Genomic DNA, 17,033 nt, shown 5'->3' with positions numbered 1-17,033 from the left:
AGAAAGGTTATAGACGGCCAGTAACGTTAAACGCAGGGGAAGCAGCCTGGATAGTTTATATCCAAAAGCTTGAGCGTTTGTATAGTTTAGCAGTGATGATTTCACTATTAAACTAACAGCCCGATTTGAATTACTTTTGCATTGGATAGTCCATTTATTGAGGCTACATTATTTATCTATGACGAGCGATATAGTATTAGTTAACATATTATACCAGGCTTGTATTTTCCAAAAATGCGGTTGTAACCGCAGGACAGAGCTTGTAATAATATATAAAGGTCTTCACTAAAAAGAAAACTAAAACTTTAATGGTACATTAATCAGGATACTTAGGTCTAAATTTTATATTCAATTCGTAAATAAATTACTATATATTTAGTGACTTAAAAGTTAAATTATTCTAATATGTAATAAAATCTTTTAATTACACATCTTAATCAAATATCACAATTTAAATTAATAAATACGCTATAGAAATACTGTAATGACTGTTCTGTTCGAATTGCATTAAACATGTGAAGGCGTAATATTTTATTAAAATCGTTATTTGCATCAACATCCGCGGCCTCACTTATTCCTTTCTAAGTAGGCAATTAATGTGTGTCACAACCATGGAAGTTCAGCCCGCTTTGTTTTGTTCTATAATGAATTTCTCTTGGCACTAGCGTACATCTTCCATCCTTTTACGTCGCCAACTTTTGTTGCGAAAAAAGTCCTCTTCAATACGGTATAATTAATTACTTGAAAAAAATATGATTTGTAAACTGTCTTGATTTTTTATTTAATTATAATACGTATTTAGATATCGTTTTTTTTTTAAATTATATGTATACGCATAATCGTTACAGATGCTGTGACGTATTTTTATACCGCCCGTGGCAATGACCGCGGCTGACGTGCCGGTTCATGGCCGTTTAAAAGAATCGACGCCCGCTAACGTACATCCTCGTTTCGTACGACTCACAATTTTCCAAAGATAATATTAAATTTTTCTATCTAGGACTGCACTGCCGACTTATTTCACCCTGTATTCGAAAATAAATAAACGGTTGTCGGGGCGCAGGGCGCACCCTCACATTCACAAATACGCACACACGCCTGACCCGGGGCGCGGATGAGAGGGCGCTACGCTCGCTCAGTCTCGCGCCGACCGCCGCTGAGGCCGGACGACTGTCGCTTTAATACGATGCGATCGGAAAAATAAACTAGTTATACACCGGAACGACCGGCTAACGACTGTGCGTCGAAACGTGCTTTGTGGATAAACTGTTGTGAACGTATACTATTATCGGTGCGTATCCCATGCGTCTTCGATCTTATGCGATGTTTACATCATGAACGCCGGTTATCGGATTATTTCGTTCCGTAGCATAGGGCCTAACGTACGGTTAGTTTGTGTAAAGGCGGTACATTAATAAAATTCGTTTCTATTTTCAGATAAACTGTTCTGTTTGATCTGGAGCCGTTGACTTGTGTGGAAACAAAGGCTTAGTTAGTTATAAGGTGAACGTTCGTGCATAGCCATACGACCGAGAAACATAAGGTACGTTTCAAATGTTTGTACAGTATTTGAAATTCGTCTAACCGTCCCATCTCTGTTTTAGTGTGCGTATGCATGACTAATCGTGATTTTGTATAGATTATGTTTCCGCGATGTGAATAAATGTCGGTTTTTTCCTATTGTGGGTCAGCGACCTCGTTATTTCTCATTGTAGGTAGGTTACGATTTTTTGTACAATCTACTCGTACTTACCTGTGACTTACGTAAGCCGGTTAGGTCGTGTAATTAAAAAAAAAACAATGTATAGCATAAAACTAGTCGAGTGTTCAGATTATATAATTTTTCAACCTTTTGTGTGACATTTGTTAGGCCTCGCGAATGACGAACCGTACCTGTTGCGTCGACTAAGCAAAGCGTACATACGATACAATATTTTATGTATACCAACCGCAGTTCTAGATTCATAAAAACTCGTAATATGATATTATGAAATTGTGTCCTAATGAATGCAACGATGTCAAACTCGAGACAAAAGCCTCCGTGTTGTGTAATAGTGGATAATTTACTTTCAAAGTGCATTAACCACGCCGGCCGCAGCGTGTGGTGTCGAAAGTACAAACTGAGGTTATTCTAATCATGATTTGAACATTTTATCTAGAACATACGACGAACGATTACTTCGTTAATCGAAACGTTTAAAAATCGAATGTAACTCAAATGTTTTTAAAAAGTTTAATATTACTTATTAAAACTCGATGTTTTTTTTTAAATATAATATACGTAGGTATATACTTATATTGCAAAAGCAGGAAAAGATAATGCTCAATTCATGAATTTTATGATATTATTTTCAAAGTACCTACAATTTTATATGCACAAAATCTAAACTAAGAATTATCAGAGCAAATCAATCAAATGAGTATATAATTAAAAATATTTTAAAAACATAATATGTAATACTAAAATGGCAAAAAACTGAAAAAATCTAAATCACAAGTACTATTTTCGATTTTGTTAAAAAACCTATTATAAAAATAAATTAACAGACCAACCTTTTTTTTGTTGCTTAAAATTAATTTATAAACAGCATTTTTGTATATTATCAATATGACTATCATGTAACTTTACTATACCGCGTCCTAAACAGATTTCTTGCGTTTTATTTCCGCAAATCGTCCTTTTCTAGAACATATTGAAACATATTTTTCTTCTACGCCTTTCGAAACCAAAGTTTAACGTGTGACTGTGATATACAAAAACGTCTAAATATAACTAGTTTTCGCCCGTGTATTTGCTCGCGTTATAGGGGTTTGTCGTAACGTAATAAAATTGTCTGTGTCTTTCCTTGAAATTCAAACTTGCTTCCAAATTTCGGTTCGATGGTTTGGCCGTGAAAGAGCAACAGACAGACAGAGTTACTTTCGCATTTATAATATTAGTATAGATATAAAGTCATAGTCGATTGCGTATTCAGCGTTAATTGCTTAATGTATATTATGAAAATATATTATTTAATTTATTTCAAAACATTTTAATGTTAAGTTAATATTGTTAAATATAGATCGAACACGCAAATATAATTATATTTAAATAATAATAAAAAGTCTTCTACACTACTTGTACTGACCAATCTGAATATATAACTATAAAAAAAAAACAACTTTGAATTGATATGTTGTACGAAAGTAATATTCCGAGAATACTTCACAAAGTCATTTACATACAGTTTCGCAATTTCTAAAAAGAATAATTAATTGTGTAATATTTTGTAATTAAACGATAACATATACTTTCAAGAGGCAAGGTCGTCGCTATTACTAAACATAAAATGTTTCAACACGAGTCTGACCCAAGACGAAGTTATTCATATTTGCTGATAATGCTTTAATGATTCATTCCGAAGACAAATCAGGACGTAGCCTAGAGATTGTTATTCAAACAAAGTATGGTTATACTCTGTACTGAGTCTAAGCCCTTGACTGCCGCTTGGAATTATAAGGCTATTGACGCAGAGAATCTGGGTTTAAATCGGTTGGGCTCAATAAAAAAGAAATAATTATTACGACCCCATTTCAGTCAGAAGTTGGTACAGACTACCGTGCCTCGGAAAGCACGTGAACACGCTTGAACTCTGTCTTCTCAAATTGCCTTTTCATCGGATTATTTGAGAGAAGGAATAGTGAGTACACCTGTGTTTCGGCACACCCTATATTATATCACTTGAGAATGTCCCTCGTGACCAAAATCGGCAAAGAGGCCATCATCACAAAGTTCTAAATGGTTTATTATAATAAAAGAAATGCAATAAATATCTCACAATACTATATACGTGATACAGACTTCACCTTCACACCATAAAGGTCTGTTTCCTTATCCTATAATTGATAATAACTTGTTGAATTATTTATTATACCTAGATAAGGTCAATTTGTAAAATGTTGGCTATATTTATGCGTGTAATTGTTGAACACGGCCTCGTTATTCTTTAAAAATGAAATATTTTAAAAATAGAATTTATTTTGGCAAAGGTCTTCGAAATAAAATAATTTATAAAACGATTAAAAAGGTTTGTTTTGATATTTTTATTGGAATTGGAGTGAGTCTGTACCGCCCGAATACCTTGATTTTTTTTTAATTCGTCTTTTAAAGGTATTTATGTATTGGTAATATTATTTTAATAAGTGAAAGGTTAATCTTTATTAATTTCATTCGTATACAAGATATGCTCATTAATTTCGAGTAGATATTATTATTATTATAGGCAGAAGGTTACCTAATAGAATATATTCTTTGTTGTCAAGTCAACAATTTATTTTATACTAAATAACGCGAAAACTTCAAGAATTTATTTTCCATTTAAGTTCGATTTTCATCTTTATCTTTTCATTAATTTAGACAGATTATTTTTTCTCTTTTTCTATAATACATTTTATTAATATCGGTAAACGGGTGTTACCATAAAAACTAAAATAAAAGTAACTTTTGATTTTGTAATTATTGCGTTAATTTTTTTCTTACTCGGTCTCGCAAAGGTTTTATAATTGTCTTTTAGTAATATTTATTAATTCTTTGAACCTTCCAAAACTGGTTCCCTTAATCCACCGTCTCGTTGTAAAGGCACGTTTACACAATGCTCGATTCCATTCGCACAAAAAATATATACACGGACGTCGGATAAAATGCCGAATGTCGGAGTACTCCGGACAGAATTTGGCGAGATCAAAGCTAGCCGTGACAGTGAGCGAACGAAAAGCCCAAACTCCATGTAGATTTCAATGTGCTAGCCTTAGATTTTTTTTGGACGCTCTTCGGAAACTGATACGTTTTGAATTTATCCCAGTATACGGATTTACGATATTTTTTTTTAAAACGGCCATGACGTTGCAATTGTATTAAGGTTTCGTTTAAAGGAAGCGGAAATAGTTTTAACTTCAAGTTTGTATTGCACAGTTGATATGTCGCAATGCTTGTGAAATTATTGTGACATTATCGACTAGAATAACGTTAGGCAAGTAATAAATTATGTACAAAGGACGTCATTGTTCTTATGGACATACATGTATATAAATATAGATTAGATATTGTATGTACTTGGTTTTTGTTAATAATATAATATTTTACAGCTGATATAAAATAATAATAATGTATTTTCGTAACACACGAAAAAAGCAAAGCTATACATTCAATCTGTACTAATATTATATATGTGAAACTAATTTTGTCTGCTTGCAACCAATTCACGGCTAAACCAATAAATTTTAATGGATTTTCGTACACAGTAAGATTAAACCTCAAGGATGGACATAGCGTAATTATTTTTAATTTACCGTTCTTCTTAATGTTCTTAATAAGGTTTCCGTCAAAAACTGATTTCCATGTAGCTTTTAATAATATAATGAGCATATTTGGACAATATCGCAACAAGAAAATTCAAATAAAACAAGTACCTAGTTAGTATTGCAATTTTTTTTAGCAAATCTCTCTTATCTTTTAGTCAATTTCGAATTTTATTTTTTAGTATGTTTTGGGTTATATATTATACTCTTGTGTATTCGTATTATACTAACAAAAGAACGTTATATTAATAACATACTACTACATACCTAAATACTGTTTGACAATAATTATTTTAACCACTTCAATGGAAAACTTATTATGACGATAGCGGTCGCACATGAAATGACAATTTCCCTTTTGTTAAAATGAACATATTAATTAATTACAAATCGCTTATTATTATTTAATATATCATTTATAGAGAGTGCAACTTGTAAATAAACATAAAAATATCGACATACGTGCGATTGAAATTCTTCGGGACCCCCCGTATATTCTGATAAGAAGGTACCATGAACTTTGTCATTGCAAAGTCAGCTGTAAGGTCAAATTATTAAGTCTCATTTTACATTGACCGAGACGAGGACGCCGGTTCGAGTCCTCGGCGTCTTGCCAGATGTTACTGACCTTGTCCAATATGTTAATACTTGACAGGATTCAACATGGATTTTTTATTTTACATTAACCTATTCATAAAATATTTATGTATTTGTAATTCACATATTAGATTTAAAAATTTACTGAACGAAAAAGAAAGCACAATTTTAAAATACCGGTAAAGGTTTAAGATCGGAAATATTTTAAACATTAATTTGAATGGCCTTGAAAGATTGACATACTAATAATAATTAGAACAATCAACGTGATTAAGATGTTGATTATAAATATATATTTTAATTTATTTAGGCAGACGAGCAAACGGCCTTTGTCGTAAAAAATATTAGCAATAAAAAAAAGCAAAAAAACGTCAGTGAAAATAAAAATCCATACACCTAATTAATTAGGTATGTATAAGTTTCATTGTCAAATAATAAAAATGAAAAATTATATTCAGTCGACTCCAATATGCGTAATTCCGGCCAATATGCGGAGTGCGGGAATGTAAAAATAATTATTTTTCCTTAACAATGACAAAGTGAATAGAAATTCACAATTGATAAAATTTCCAGAACTGTCACAGTCGATGGGGTCCCGAGTCGCCGTTAAACCACATCCTCGGTATTATAACAAAAGATCCGGACTTATAATTACAAGCAATCATTCAATTACTCGTATGGGGGTGACCGCCGCCATAAATGTCACTTGCCGTGGAAAACTTTTTTTTTTTTTTATAATTGTATCGCTAAATACTACGGCGCCATAACGTCGAGACGGTCGCTGTAAATATTAAATTTATTGTACGTTGCTCTTTTATTGAATTGATCTTATATATCATTTCGTTTGTTTTATTGTCTGTTAGTTTGAGTACTTTTTATATACGAACTACATGATGAATATTATTTTAGATGGATGTTAAAAACATATTTAGGTTACCGCGTCGGATAAAAAGACCACCAACCATAAATTTTATTAAAGATAAAAATACGTTTTAAAGTTATTGTTTCGGGTAAGAAAGCATGAGAGTTTTTTTTTTTTTAATATATTTAAACATCTTTACATCTAATCAGCATAATGTAAAACAATTGTCAGCTAATAGTAACAGACATGGGAATCACAAATGTTCTTTATCTTTTTACACCCTACATTAGGTATAATAGAAGCCATTTCAATAAGACCTCACTCTACATATCCCCATCAACAAATGGTAGACCAAAATAAACTGGAACATTTATTTCTCAAGCTATATAATTACTGTCCCTTATACCTTGTTCATAAAGCGTAACGCCACGCAAGTACGTTCTCAAGCTATGCCCTGTTTAAACTGGTTTAATACTTGCCTGACTCATAACGAGCGAGTAAAATTAGTCATACTTCGGTTCTTTGTGTAACGTCGGAACGGTCTGACGATTCGTCATGAAGCTAATATTTACCCTGGATGCCATTTAAGAACTTCACGTTTATATTGATCAGATTGTTTAAAGTTTTCAAATATCGTAACCTTTTTAGTCTAGACGGTAGATTCGTTGAACTATAACTAACACCGGCTTAGTGTTTTTGTTATTTATACAAGCACTGGTGTCGGTAATTTATAGCGGCTCATAATTCTATAGTTAGAAAATATTATGGTTTAATATTTGTTAAAAAATATATAAATTTACATAACTTTATAACGAATACGTTCGATTTGAATGGTTATTTTAGTAAATTTTATAAAGTATTCGACGCTTATAAATAATCTTTTAGAACTTTAATTAATAAGCCTCAAACTGTTATTATTTTGTATAAAGTAATGCTATGGCCTCCTATTATACACTTGTCTTATTTCAATTGTCAAATTAGTGATTGGTTTCTCAATAGAGATTGAATACAAATTATACTTAGTGATTACAATTCTAATTATTATGTTATACATTTGTTTAGTATCAGCTGCGTTATTACTTATGTTGCATCTGGTTTCAATATGCCTTCTCTGGTATTCGTCAACTATGATTAGTTTCAAGCTAATTGAGTAGATTCTCTTTATATTAAACTTTAAACCATACAGTATGCTATTTTACGAAAATTTTGTTCAATTTTGTTTATAGTCGAACACTGTTTATATAGAAATATAAATATATTTATTCTATAGCTTATAATATTTGGGAAATAAGCAAAATAAATTCTTTGAAGTTGTTTCTACAAAGTAATGTCGAAAAAGATATGCGTAAGAAGTTATTTGTATTTGATACTGGTTATGTCACAAAGAAAAAAAAAAAATATTTTAATATTAATCTAACCAAAAATAATCCCAAATTAAATTGATTCGACAAGTTGAAAAAACCCATTACGCATTCAAAGAAAGGTTAAGAAACAATTTGTGTATCCTAATATGTAATTTAGAACTGCTTTTCTTAATGTATATTTTCAATGTGACAGTTCTACCCTTCAGTCACTCGCGTGAAGGTCGGAATGAATAAATTGGAATAACATATAGTACTCACAATGTACTCATCGGGAGTAAACTAACACTCTGTTTTCATTTTTCCCCAATGTGCGTGTTAATCTAGGGAATGATGCCAAAAATGTTTTTCGCTTGGCATAATATTAAATGGAAGCATTTGAGATAAACATGTTATTTACGGATAGTGATTTTTTATAGAACAAGTGCTCGCCCACGTCGTCTTTTATTGAATGAATCTATCGATAATGATTCATGAAATTTATATAATTTATAATTCTTAAATTTTCTTTTATGGATTGGCTTGCTTAAATTTTGTCTTTTTTAATTTTGAAACCGATGGAAGAGAGTTAGTAAATTCAAGATTTACCACTAACTCATAAGTTATTCTAGTTTTGCTTTGCATGGTAATAAATAATGGTGTAATTTCACCCACAATTGACATAACGTCTTAGTACTCACCACTGAAAGTAACAGGTGTAAGGAATGATTGACGTTTGCTATAGGGTCTTCTGTCTCAATGTTTATGAGCGTCGGTGACCAATAACCTGGTTGTCAGTCTCAAACCATCCATCATGAAATGTAAAAGTCCAATCACTAGTGGAAAGATAAGTTTGAACGCAGCTCCAAAACAAAAACAACTCGTTTTTAAATCGACTATTATACTAGATATGTATAAATCTATATATGGATACATTATAACCAGTAATGGAATATTTATAGACTGTTACAGATAAAAGTCAACTATCTTTAAAATGGAACAAAATAAATTTATATATGTATATATCTCACAATGTTAACGTGTTCACAAGTACGACCTTTTCTTTACTTGAACGCAACAATGCGAGTCGATGTCTAGTCGTTTAAACGGCTCACAGCAATGAAAAATATTTCTTAACTATGCGAACCACCTTCACTACTAGCCTTGATGATAACCAATTTCCTCGTTGTAATTCTGCAATCGTTTTATTTATTGCATATCAGTATTAAAATTTATATGATACGTTACAATACACACTTGAATGTATTTGGTATAATATTAATAGAACGAACACAGTTGAGGTATTTTGTGAATTCGTCTGTTAAGAGCGCGTTGTATCTATCGTGTCGAGATTCATAGGTTTCTAGCTTCTAAATTCTTGGGTCAAATAAAAATATACTAGAATGTTCGGAAGAAAATATCTTAAAAGCAGCTCAAAAATAAAATAAATGTGTAATATATTCATAAAATATTTATTTATCTAATTTAGAAACATTATAACACTAACAATAAATACATTTTCATTGTTTAGGTATAACTATCTTTGAAACCTTATTAAATGTCAGTCAACTATTCTTAATGTTATACAGTAGGTATATCTACTTGTCTATATAAATAGTAATATTCGATGAACATGTGTTAATCGATATTTTAATCGATTTAATGTCTACCAAACTTCCTTCCCGTTTGTGGTTTCTAGGCACCTTGAATGGTGTAGTTGAAATTTGAAACGTACACGTTACCTTCCAATCACATTTGAGTCTCGTATTTGATGGGTTCGTGAACGATATTGTTATTATACGAAGCTCTCTAAGATATTTTAAGAGGGAGCTAATATGTTTTGGTATTCGTTTGAAAACAGGATATCAGTGCTCGCCAGTTGTTATTTATGCTGTTTTGCCTTTGAAAATTAATGTTGTAATAATATTAAAATTATATTTCCTCGATATAAAACAATAGTCATTTTTTGTAAACGTTGTTTCAAATAGATATTCATCATTTGTAGCTATTATTATCAACGATCTATTCCAACTTCCTGTGCTTTAAATACCAATGTGTGAGCACATTGTCCAAAACCACAAACCAAATAATCTGTAATGTTTTTTAATGTTCCTTATATGAGACTACATGATATGGTATTTGAATCTTTACCGGTAAGAAACTGTCCAAATCATATGATCATTCGTTATCGCTATGCTATTTACGTAAGAGCGAGCAGGACAACTAGTGTCCGGACAGTGAAAACTCGACGTCAGGTAATGTTCCAACTCACGCGCGGAGTTGATGACCGCGACCGAAGGCCGTACAATCGGTCAGACACCAAATGTCACGGCCATACGCAGCGGGCGACAGGAAAAACTGCGTCACAGATGAAAAAACATGACTCAGACACGTAGCACTGGCCAGCTTAAACAGAGCTGCCATCTATTGACCGCACCTCGATCCAAAAGCGCACTTAACGAACGGTTGGACACATTAAAAATTGACTAATTTACCATTCTCCACGTGACAACAACCTTGCTAAAGAGAACGGCAATGACATTGGCTTCGATTTAACGCGGAAAACGGAAGACGTAGATAGTGGCACAATTCTATCGATCCATAGAAAAAATCTAACGCAGCCGTTACTTCAGAGCGAAAAGAAACAATTTCCCCTTAGTTCTCGTTAGGTCGTATTGTAATATTTCAAATCGTAAACTCGATATAATAACTCTGGATCGACGCTCGTTTACGACTGTCAAAATCGTATTTCTAATAATAAAATGTCTCAATTTAGGAGGCCAATGTTTTATCACGGTTATAAAGAGGTGATATTAAACATTTTTATGCTTTGTTCGTGTGTCATTGTGCCCGATGGGTTCGGATGATTGTAAGACATTAGGCTGGTTTTGATTTTAATTTTACGTTTTTCAAGTGTGTTTTCGTAGAAACGTGAGCGAGTAATAATAATATTTCATGTTATCTGACCGGAGGCACGGACGTGCCCGTCATGTCGCCGGGCGCGTTTTTTATACGCATTATAAATAATAATTCTTTTTTTTTTTTTTTGTCCATGAGTCTTCTTATACGTACCCATTGTGTCGACGAACACATTGTTTAGGTACAATAGTCTTTGTAATTTAATAAATTACAGATTCAATATTCATAATTATAAAATACTATATAATATAATATAATTTGTAACTTTGTCGTTGTGAAACCGATTCATATCTATTTACATTACAGTGTAAGATTTCATAATTTGATAAAAATGATCATTTCTTTTATTTGTTCTATTTACCCTTATCGCATGACGTTTGCAATACTAAATCGATTTTGATGTAATTCTGAATATTTTACAACCTTGATATCATATCGAATATTTATAATCTAAGTGATCTATACATATATAATCACGACAAGAAGCTTCCTTTATTAAATACTAGTTTCCGCTCGCGGCTGAGAGGAGGGAAGAGGGATGCAGGTGTTTGGTTTTTTATGGGATATAAGGAACCTATGTACTTTTCAGATTATTATCTATCTCTGTGACAAAATTCATTCAGATTCGCTCAGCTGTTCTGTCATGATTTATTAACAAACAGCCATACGTCCAAACTTTCGCATATATAATAATAAGTGAGATTTATTTATCATAATTTAAATATAAAAAGAAAAAACGATGGTTTTACCTACCATACAAAACGATCAGTTACAGGTGAGTCAATGACCCGCCGAAGAAACAAAGTATTACTTATGAAAAGCCGTGCTGTTTGTTTTGAAGTGTGAATTATATGATGTCGGTGCTACTACTTCTATATAAACATCGTAATATATAATTTATACATAAAAAAATAATCCGTATCTCTATTATGATAAGGTCGTTTTTGTTACTGCGCAAGAGATTAATAATATTCATAGTTTCCTCTTTATTCGGTATTCGGGATACGAGAAAGAGATGGTGAATCTTTTATCCTTGTTTCTTACCTGTAGTTTTTATAGATTCTTCACGATACCTGAACTTCCCATGGAGGGTGAATCATTATCGAGAGAATAGCGTAACAAGTGATATGGTTTTTGCTCCCTTAAATTTTTTACAGGTTTTTAACTCGCTGTGTCATGTACGTTTTTTTTTAATGATATTTTAGTTTGACTTCGTACCAATTAATTTAATTTATTAATGAGTATAATACTGTCGCACACACGCACATGGTCATATATATATAGTTTAAATTATGTTGTCACACACAAAAATGAATCGCATATTTTTTTACCGAAACTGTATGTTTTTGTTTAAAAATTAACATAGCTAATTTGAATTAACATATCTACTTTTATTTTTCACTAATTAAAGATTTTTTACTCACTGTAACCACACTAAACTCTTGCAAATTTACAAGTTACTTGACTTTTTACTTGACATATCGTCAATAAAATAACTCGTTTTTAATGTATTTTCTAAACTTTAACAAAAACGTTATGAACGAACGATGATTCGAGGCAAATCAAATTTCTGTCCGTAACCGGTTTAACTGATTTATGAAATATAATTTAAACCAGAACAATCCAGTTAGCGGATATTACATTTAGGTATATATATACGTTCAATAATATATACAATTACAAATATAATTTGTATATAACTTTTTTGTTGTGTTACGAAAACAACACATATAATGTAACAAAAGTCGAGATGGTCCAGTGGATAAAATACGTTGATTTTAACTATATATGGGTTCCTATCCATACAATGTTATATACATATATTGTTATAAATGATTAATCTTAAATACATAACGCTTAGTGACATTATATAAGTTTAGTTTAATTCCGAATGTGTAATTGTCTCGTGATTGATTAAAGAGAGTGAGACTTATCTCGCCTTTAATTGTTAATCTCTAATTGTTATATTTGAATGAAGAGTAATTACCGATTACAATTTTGGTCGTTTCACTTGGTGATTAGTTTTGGTATTATTTATGAAGTTCGGTTCGGTTGGAACGTTTCATTGGTAACAAAAGTTAATACTCTGTATACCTGTTTAGGTAAGGGTGTTAATTACGTGCTCTAATGTTGCCTAGTTAATTTTTTTTAATTTTTTATCGTGCATGTTTCCTTCAAAGCGAGAATATTTTTTTATCGTAAGCAAAAAAGCTTGTAAAAGCGGTCATTGCCCTTTTGAACTTGCGGTTGGTTTAGATCATATCATATCGTTATAAAGTAATCATTGGCGTACTGATTGAATCTTTTGGTAAAATTCCTCTTACTCAACCAAATTTTTATAATTAATTTTAAAGTCTATTCGAAAATTATACATAATTTTTATTTATTAAAATGGCCTTTATTGTACACTAAGTGTTATTTCAAGCTGTAAGTTTAACTCTTGATAGTATCTGATAGTAGATAACAGGTTGTATGATTTCTTTAAAAGAGTAGAACGAAATATAATAAAGTAATTATATATTAAAAATATCTATAACTATCTGATTTGCATTCCGAGAATGTTTTGTGTGATAAAGTCGAAATTAACATTTTGTCTAGACTGATTAAAAATAAGCGAGGAGCGATCAAGAACTTCTCAAGAGTTCTTAATTCTTGAGATTTTTCTAATTTTATTAAGATTAATGACTATAGACTTTAATGAGACAAAAGAATTTTAATTATGAGCCGTAAAATTTTATTAAATTATTTACCTCTAAGCGTCTCCACTCGTGTTGAGAATGAATCTAAGTTATTTGGTACTTATACAAAAAAAAAATAGCTATTCTGATAAATGTCAGACTACGCGACATTGACACTGATATTCTTTCGAGTAATAATGCAGGAACCTTTATAAAACATAACACCCCGCCTTATTGCCTCCACTAGTGACAAGAGCGCTGATTTGCCAAGAGGATCGGATTCGGGAAACGGGGACTTTTCCTCGCCGCCAATGCGTCTATCGTTATGTGAACTAAGATTGAACCCTCTTCAAACTTAACACCTTGGAAACCAGCATTTCGTGTCAAAACCATAAATAAATACTGTAAACCTTAATTAATAAAACATCCCACGGAATTGTTGCCAGTTTTTCTCGTAGCTGAGTTATGGAATACCAAAATTTTATTCTATATAAAAGTTGGATTTAAAATTTTTGATATGGCAATACTTGTTTTTTTTTTTGGATACTTCTAGTATGTTTGACACAAAGTACTAGCGACCGAGTATTCAGTGAATAATTATAATTTTTATCTTCCACTCTTAATCAACGAATTTTGCAGTATCATATTCTTTCCCCGTATAAGATAACACGTGTATGTGAAGAATATATCATTATTTCCAGTGAACGTTACCGGACACCTTCCAAGAAGTAACGTATACTTTGTTTTAAAGCCTATCCCATGATTACAGTCGCGATTTGTTAATTATAAGTATCTTAAGTTAATTGCGATCACGTTTTAAAGTACTCTTGACTTTATTAGGGCGAAATTAATTTATTTTAAAAATGTTGCGTGTGCATTCGTGTGTTAAAAGTCTACTTCTTTAGAATACTTAAAAATAGTTTTTAATTGCATGCAAATGTAATAACAATAATCTATTTATTAATGATGAAATAAAAATGAAATGATTAATATAATTTTTACTCGACTCGACTATAAAACTCACTCGAGATTTAATTTGTAAAAAAATTAACAGCGTAAAATAAGGTATGGTGTGAAGTTGTCTATTTCGAGCGACTTGACACTCAATCGGTTGTATAGCGAGCAACTTCATATATTTATAATGATTTTTTGATGTGTTAACATTTCACGAATTTTTTCACGTTCCATTTTCAAATTGAATTTTTAATTTAATTAAAAAAAAACAGAATAGCAGTTTTTAAGTAATACAAAAATTTAAATAACATTTGCGAAGTTCTATTCGTATTCCAGATAAGCAATGAAATCGAAACTTCGGAAACGGTTAACATGTCGATCTCAGTAATTTGTCCCTTTTCAACCCAATACATTAGATAAGGACACTATCTAATGTATTGGCAACGTTTCGATGTGTGTAGACATCCACGTCAGAAACTCATTTTCGTCAGCGCTCCGTTACAAAGAATGCTATATTGAAAAATTAATTTGTTCAATTTCTATCGAATATTCGATAAAGGCTTACGTAAATAGTGACGTCAGGTTGTTCATTGAATACCTGGCAACGTAATAATGAAAGTCACATTATTTTGATTAGGTATACACGAATATATATAATACTAGATGAACCTACGGCTTTTCCCGCACGAAATTTATGAAACATAAACTTCCTCCGTTTTACCGCTCAAGTTTACACCCTATAAGGAACCTACCAGTGAGTGATATTTCGCTTCTAGAATATAGAAACGATCCTTATTCTACCCGTGTGTAAACGGGACGTGTTGATATTTATTTATATCATATATATCTAACAAATATAATTCACCACGTGAAACTGAAGTCACTGCTTAACCCGCATGCTGCCTCAAAGTAAATTTAGTTCCATATACAAATTTACCCGCATTTTTTTTTAACCTTTTACAACGAGGGAACTACAGCAGATAACTAATAAGCCATTGTTCTCTATTGTTCGTTATTTTAACTCAAATTCTGTAACAAAATGTACTCTTCATATTGAAGATGGCATTAAATTACAAGCCGTGATTGCTCCGTGGTTAGAGCACGTAGGTACCAATATCTTAAACAAAAGATTGCAGGTTCTTTAAAGAAAAGGCGTTCGTTTAGCTGACGGACAATTGCATGCTTTTATAATATATAAATAGTATATATTAGACTTTTTTTTTTGGTATAGATAGTTGGACCAGCAAATAGGAAACCTGATGGTAAGTGGTCAACGTCCATAGGACATTGGCGCTGTAAGAAATATTACCCATTTCTTATATCGATGTGCCACCAATCTTGGGAACTAAGATGTTATCTCTCTTATGTCTGTAGTTACCCTTCAAACCAAATCACAATAACACTGGATATTGCTCTTTGGCTGTAGAATATCTGATAAGTAGGTGGTACCTACCCAGACGGGTTAGCACAAAGCCCTGCCACCAAATAAAATTAAATTCGTTTTTAGTAACGATTGTGGAACAAAAAACAAATAATAAAGCAGTTTATTGCATTCTTAATCCTCCGCAGATTATTTTCGTAATTTCGTTGAATTATTACGACCCATATATTTTTTCCTTATCAGTTACTTCGTCAATTGTAATTATATACGTATTAATTACTGAAATGAACTTGAGTTAAAGCCGAGATTCTTAAGTTTGGCAGTATTCAAATTCCGAACATGTTCTGGTTTTCCGTTTCGATATAGTTTTGTAAACTTTTGACATAAGGATACTAGCACCTTCTCGTGACAGTTTAAACTCTACAGCGTTTTTTTTAATTGGACAATTAGTTCCGAGTATTGCCCCCAAATTATGTTGGGGGTAAAATAAAATAAAAATACCTCTTTATAATATAAGTTTAAATTAGACAGTTGTCGATAACGGTAACTATGATGTGTTCCAACCCTGATATACTAGCTAACTAATATTTCAATCTGGAACACAGCGATACCTTTCCAATTCCGATTCCAATAAATGTGATTATAAATGTATACTTGAATTCAGTATATTTTAATTTTTAAATGAAGTCTGTGATCATAGCCATCCACGAGTGAATCTATTAACAACAACATAATAAACATAAAAGACATATAATTAAGATTACAAAATAAGTGAAACTTATCATCCCTTATTTAAATATATAAATAACGAGAAAATTTAATACAATCGTCTATAAATAATATATGTATGAATGATATTAAATAGTCCGTAACAAAATATTCCATAATGAAATCTCACAAAGACATTTAAAATCTAAACAGCCGAGCCCCTGGCTCCGGAGCGGAAACACCCAGGCTATTTTAGT

General features: G+C 31.7%; 1 protein-coding gene across 3 annotated transcripts in view; it reads left to right on the top strand.

Moving 5' to 3' along the window:
- Positions 1 to 1,148: 1,148 nt before the first annotated feature.
- LOC125072271 (brain tumor protein) overlaps positions 1,149 to 17,033 on the top strand; it is a 135,287-nt gene continuing 119,402 nt past the window's right edge. For all 3 annotated transcript variants that reach the window (XM_047682825.1, XM_047682821.1, XM_047682823.1), the window contains exons 1-2: positions 1,149 to 1,291; positions 1,438 to 1,543. The gene's annotated coding sequence lies outside the window, so the exon portion shown is untranslated. The remainder of the gene's footprint in view (positions 1,292 to 1,437; positions 1,544 to 17,033) is intronic.

Source organism: Vanessa atalanta, chromosome 21 (assembly GCF_905147765.1).
Source record: "Vanessa atalanta chromosome 21, ilVanAtal1.2, whole genome shotgun sequence".
In the NCBI taxonomy this organism is placed as follows: Eukaryota; Metazoa; Arthropoda; class Insecta; order Lepidoptera; family Nymphalidae; genus Vanessa; species Vanessa atalanta.
Note: the sequence above shows the minus strand (reverse complement) of the source record. Positions and strands in the feature narration are given on the sequence as shown.